General features: G+C 39.0%; 1 pseudogene; it reads left to right on the top strand.

Annotated features, from left to right (window-relative positions):
• The first annotated feature begins 212 nt into the window (after positions 1-212).
• On the top strand, positions 213-5,556 carry LOC137250175 (kelch-like protein diablo; annotated as a pseudogene).
• Positions 5,557-6,531: the final 975 nt, after the last annotated feature.

Genomic DNA, 6,531 nt, shown 5'->3' with positions numbered 1-6,531 from the left:
CGGCTGGTAATTGACTCAGGCACTTGTTATGAAGTTACATATCCAACCGGTGCTTCGTACTTTTTAGAGAAGTTAGCGTTTAATGTAAGTAAACAATATATATTGGCAGACCTTTATTTCATTAAAATTTTTATAGTCTACCGACAAATTTCCAAATAAAGATGCAGTCTTGAAGGAGCTTGAAAAAAATGGTGGTATATGTGATTGTTAAAGTTCTCTCACTTTGCAGCAAGTATAGATAGCAGAGCTATTGAATCAGGGACAAGATTACTTGCCGATATAACTGCGTCCAATATAAAACTCGTCTATATCGGGAGGGGTGTCAAAAGACCCAGGAACACGAATCCGAAAGCGGAAATTGAAAATTGTATAACTTTCCGGAGATATTTGCAAACAAAATTGCAATTTTCATGTGGTTGGTGTAATTTTGATTATTTTGAGTAGTAGTGCAGTTTACGGTACTGACCCTAAAGTTGGGCCAAGATTTTCGAGTGAGGTATCAAAATACGCGTATTAATCTCGAGAATAATACTACGAAGGCGGAAAAGTAAAATTTTATCTCTTTCCGGAGATATTTGCAGTTGAATTTGGCGATTTTAATGTGGTTGTTGTTGTGTTTGTACCCACAAAAAAAATTGTGCATCACCGTGGCAGTAGCCACGGTTATACCACACACCCGGACTTGGCATGGCGTAGCCCAGGGTTATTATTTATAAGCGCGGCCGAAGGCCGCTAACGCAGAAAGGTGTTCTGCGCAAAAATACTATGGATCCCACCCCCGGTTTCGGAAGTACCCGCGGGTCTTTTTTCGGTTTTTCGTTAATATCTTTTGAACGGGTAAAAAAAGTTCACTTCCGAATTCTTGATCTAGATGTGAATACGCGTCTTTTGATACCTCACTCAAAAAAAAGGCCCAATTTTAGGGTGGGGCCCCTAAACTGCACAATTACCATATATCTTTATGTATAAACCTTATTAACTGCAAGTAGACGTATTTATCGATTAAGTAATTATTTTAAATCTTAATTGGCTCAGAATAGGTAGACCATTTATGCACGTTTGTACAGTCGGCCGTCATACAATGCCAGTGGCACAGATAGGTTTGCTATTGCTCATTTTTTATTGTTTTTGAATAGTAAGTAGATGGGTTTAATGTAGGCAGGGCGGCAATGTCTATTCACAGCTGTTGTGGGCACATTAACACTGCAGGAACTGCCATGGTGGGCGAGGCAAGGTGTTTGTTTTAGTTTATTTTGGATGCCGTACTTTATAGTTTTGTGCACAGTTTTATGTACTTGCGTATGTTGTACGATCATGCATGTGGAAATGGTGCGATTCGGGATCATTGGATTAAAACTGGAGATGAAGAATTGATGATGAGAATGATGTTGAACCTTCTTCAGCGGTTAAATCTTCAAAAAAATTGCAAGGAATCTCGACGACTGTGAGCTTCACTGCAAAATAACAAGCATATTGTGGGATATGAATGTTTCGTGGCGACTATCCTTCTTTTAAAAGTGTTAAAAACACGTGTCGTTATCATACTCTTAATTCTCGAAAACTCTTATGGCGTTTTCTTTTCTGAACATAATGCCGCCATTTTGCTTCTTCTAAGCCCTCTTGTAAGTTTTGTGCTCCTTTCACAAAATATGTTCTACTGAATAAGAAAAGGGGTCTCATTACTTACAAACAGAGATATTTTGCCAACTTGCAGGTAACCCAGTTCAAATTTAAGAGTTGTTGTTGTAGCGATAAGGACACACTCTGGCATTGGGGAGTGTTATCGATGTTGATGGTCCTTTGCCGGATGCAGATCGGTACGTTCTGGTAACAAGCACCATAACGGTACTAGTCCGACCATCTAGGGATTTATTTGGTATGCCCTCATGAAACCTAGGCCATACCGGCCACCGACACCCTATATCCATTATGTTTATTAAACAGGATACGCCACGGGTAGGTGAGGTTGACAATTGGGTTTTCTAGAAAAGAACACACCATTAGGTATCTCTTGTTCGCGATCAAAATCGGATTCTCAGGTGTAATAGTGACATTCCCATTATCCGTCAAAGTTTAAGCATGAAACGGGTGCTCATAAAAAATAGGCATATGGTTAGGGATTCAAGGGGTTCATAAGCGCAATACAAACCTTTATAGCTTCTAAGCTTCCACAATTGTGAACCTCACCTACTCGAGGAGAATCCTGTTACAAATATGAATGTGTCAAACACATTTAGCAGGCGAGGCTCTGACGGGCCCAAGTTCCTCATGGAACTAGGGGTTGGGGGAGGGGGACGTTATGGCCTAGAATGTTTAATATTTTCATGCATGTGGAAATGGTGCGATTCGGGATCATTGGATTAAAACTGGAGATGAAGAATTGATGATGAGAATGATGTTGAACCTTCTTCAGCGGTTAAATTTTCAAAAAAATTGCAAGGAATCTCGACGATTGTGAGCTTCACTGCAAAATAACAAGCATATTGTGGGATATGAATGTTTCGTGGCGACTATCCTTCTTTTAGAAGTGTTAAAAACACGTGTCGTTATCATACTCTTAATTCTCGAAAACTCTTATGGCGTGTTCTTTTCTGAACATAATGCCGCCATTTTGCTTCTTCTAAGCCCTCTTGTGAGTTTTGTGCTCCTTTCACAAAATATGTTCTACTGAATAAGAAAAGGGGTCTCATTACTTACAAACAGAGATATTTTGCCAACTTGCAGGTAACCCAGTTCAAATTTAAGAGTTGCTGTTGTAGCGATAAGGCATTGGGGAGTGTTATCGATGTTGATGGTCCTTTGCCGGATGCAGATCGGTACGTTCTGGTAACAAGCACCATAACGGTACTAGTCCGACCATCTAGGGATTTATTTGGTATGCCCGCATGAAACCTAGGCCATATCGCCCACCGACACCCTATATCCATTATGTTTATGAAACAGGATACGCCACGGGTAGGTGAGGTTGACAATTGGGTTTTCTAGAAAAGAACACACCATTAGGTATCTCTTGTTCGCGATCAAAATCGGATTCTCAGGTGTAATAGTGACATTCCCATTATCCGTCAAAGTTTAAGAATGAAACGGGTGCTCATAAAAAATAGGCATATGATTATGGATTCAAAGGGTTCATAAGCGCAATACAAAACTTTATAGCTTCTAAGCTTCCACAATTGTGAACCTCACCTACTCGAGGAGAATCCTGTTACAAATATGAATGTGTCAAACACATATTTAGCAGGCGAGGCTCTGACGGGCCCAAGTTCCTCATGGAACTAGGGGATGGGGGAGGGGGACGTTATGGCCTAGAATGTTTAATATTTTCATATTAATAGTTCCAGAGATGGTCAGGCTTTGTTACCGAAACGTTCTTGTTCTAAATACTGCAAAGGACCACCAACATCGAAAACACTCTCCAAAACCTTCGGGAAGCGTCTTTATCGTTAATACAACAACAACAACATGCATACCGTTAAAACAATTTCAAATATATATTCTAATTTTGTTATGATTATTCTAGGTCGAAGTTAATCAATAACTTTTTTGTATTACAGATAGACGCGGTGTGGGGTTGGGCTTCTGCCCCGTTGCGTTTAGCGGCGAACAGGATGGGCGATCCTATGTTGCCTGGCACAGGTGGAAGCGCAGGTGTCTCAACTGGTGCCATTGACCGTCCACCATCACCGGCACGACTATCGCACACCTCCGAAAAACATCCCAAGGTAACATTATCCGAATTGAATATGTTACGTCGTCATCGTGAACTATGTGATGTTGTACTAAATGTTGGCGGTCATAAAATATTTGCACATCGTGTCATCCTTTCGGGATGCAGTCCATACTTTCGCGCCATGTTTACTGGCGAATTAGAAGAGTCCAGACAAACCGAAGTAACCATACGAGATATTGATGAGAATGCTATGGAATTACTTATTGATTTCTGTTATACTGCTCATATCATTGTTGAAGAATCTAATGAGTAAGCGTCGTTGTGGTGTTGGTGTTGCTGTATTAAATGATCTACTATAATCTGTTGGCGGACATGATGGTCAAAGTTATTTGAATAGTATTGAACGTTATGTTCCACAAACAAATCAATGGTCTTGTGATGTTGCGCCAACCACATCCTGCCGTACCAGTGTGGGCGTGGCGGTGCTTGATGGATTTTTATATGCAGTTGGCGGACAAGATGGAGTACAATGTTTGAATCATGTTGAACGTTACGATCCTAAAGAGAATAAATGGTCGAAGGTCCATAGTATATGTGCACGAAAATTTTAAATGTATGATCTTAATGATGACTATGCGCCGTTTGGGCGTGGCCGTAGCTGTATTGGGCGGCTATCTGTATGCAATCGGTGGCTCTGACGGCCAGTGTCCCCTTAACATCGTAGAGCGTTATGATCCGAGGTAAGTTAAATAGAAAAGTTAATCGTGCAATGCCATGTTATATATGTCATGGTATTCTGTTGTTGTATTAACGATAAAGACACTCCCCGAAGGTGCCGGATACAGATCCGGTACGTTCCGGTAACAAAGCACCATAAAAGTAATAGCCCGACCATCTCGGGAACGATGGTATTGTCTTATGCTACTATGTTTGCTTGTATTTTGCGTGAATATTATCTCATATTTTTACTTAAACTTGAAATTTTTTAGACAAAATAAGTGGTGTGCCGTCTGGTGTGCCGTCAAGCCAATGTCCACCCGTCTCAAACATTTGAGTTGTGCTGTTTTCAATAACTACATTTATGCAGTGGGTGGACGTGATGATTGCATGGAATTATCTTCAGCAGAAGGCTACAATTCCCATACAAATACTTGGAGCCCAATAGTAGCTATGACTTCGCGTCGCAGTGGCGTAAGTTTGACTAAAATCTAGGAAAAAGTAAGAAAATTGGCGTTTACTTAATTGACCTTTTTTTAGGTTGGATTAGCCGTAGTTAATGGTCAGTTGTATGCAGTTGGCGGCTTTGATTGCTCCGCAATTGAAGTATATGATCCTGAAACAAATCAATGGCGTTTGTGCGGTTGTATGAATTATAGAAGTTTAGGTTAGGAGTTGGTGTTATGAGGGCACCACAGACCGAAAATTATATGTGGTAATTTTAATAGCATTTCTTAATGTTTACACAAATGAATAAATAAATTAATAAATCATTTGTTAAATTTTAGGATACGCAAAGATTCTGTGGTTTGATTAGATGCTGCAGAGAAACGTTATTAAAGCAATAACCATGTCATAAGCAAGCTTAAACTGAAAAAATCGAATCTGCATATTTAAAGCTAATCAAAACAATATGTACGAGCTTATGCGCATAAATAACATTTATAGATAGAACGAGATGCATTGTTTAATCTGTGATGATGATGATGTGGATTGTATCACATCCGTGTGATTGAATCACATCCCAAGATTCAACTACAAAAAGCGCAGTCATATATCATGTTATTAAATTCTTAATAAAACACTTCCACATAGTATGAGTTGTTGTGAAGAGCTATATATCCTGTGTAGTGTTATAGCAAGTAAAACAAGAATTATTGAACATTTAGTTGCTATTGCAATGCACGGGACTAGAGGAAAATATTGGAATATTGAACGGGTAGAAAAACTTAACTCCCGTGTTTGTATTCTTAATACTGAAATAACTACGCGTCCTCAGATACCCCAATTGAAGACTTTTATAATTTTCTGAAGGACACATATGGGTGCACTTAAAATTTCCTACTAAATTCGTTCAAAAAAATTTACCATCACAGCAACCCATATCTGATATTCCGACCCCTTTTTTGCTTCCCTGTGTCGCTTTCGACGAAGCAACCCCGGTAATTTTGACACTTCGTTCAGTGTCAAAACTCATGTTCCACGTAGGTTCCACTGGGTTCCACGCTAGTTTGACACTGACCGAAGTGTCAAACTGCCGTGTGTTAGAAAGGGAAAGAAATTGTTTCCCTCTCACACATATCATACACACCTATTGTTTGTCCGCAATGCTGCCATAGTGTCATATTTTATTGACACTTTTTCCCCGTGCTCTGGGATGTATTAACAATTTTTGTTGTTATATCGGCCTACTGATTTTAAGATCGCGGGTTCGAATCGAGCTCAAGGCTTAACAATAATTTTTTTTTTATCATTATTATTGTTATGATACATTTTTCCTAATTGAAAAAATTTTTAAATTAGAATAAAAGAAAGAAAAAATTTTCACAAGTCCAATTTTCACAGCCATTCTGCAACAGATGTCGCAGTGTTGTGAATATCAATTGGCACGAACCAGAATAGAAGTAGGATTAATGAAGACAAACAAAAAACCGCTGTGGTGGCTGAATGGTTATAGCAGCGGAGCCTAAACGTTGCCGATGAAGGAATTTAGCAGTTCCCGAAATGGATCTATACAACGAGCTTTGCAGTTGTCTAAATTTTTTCTTTCTTCTATTCTAATTTAAAAATTTTTTCAATTAAGAAAAAATTTATCATAACAATAATAATGATAAATAAAAAAAAAAATTATTGTTAGGCCTTGA

This window comes from Eurosta solidaginis, chromosome 4, assembly GCF_040869045.1.
Source record: "Eurosta solidaginis isolate ZX-2024a chromosome 4, ASM4086904v1, whole genome shotgun sequence".
Lineage (NCBI taxonomy): Eukaryota > Metazoa > Arthropoda > Insecta > Diptera > Tephritidae > Eurosta > Eurosta solidaginis.
The sequence above is the reverse complement of the archived record's forward strand: the minus strand, read 5'-3'. Positions and strand labels throughout refer to the sequence as shown.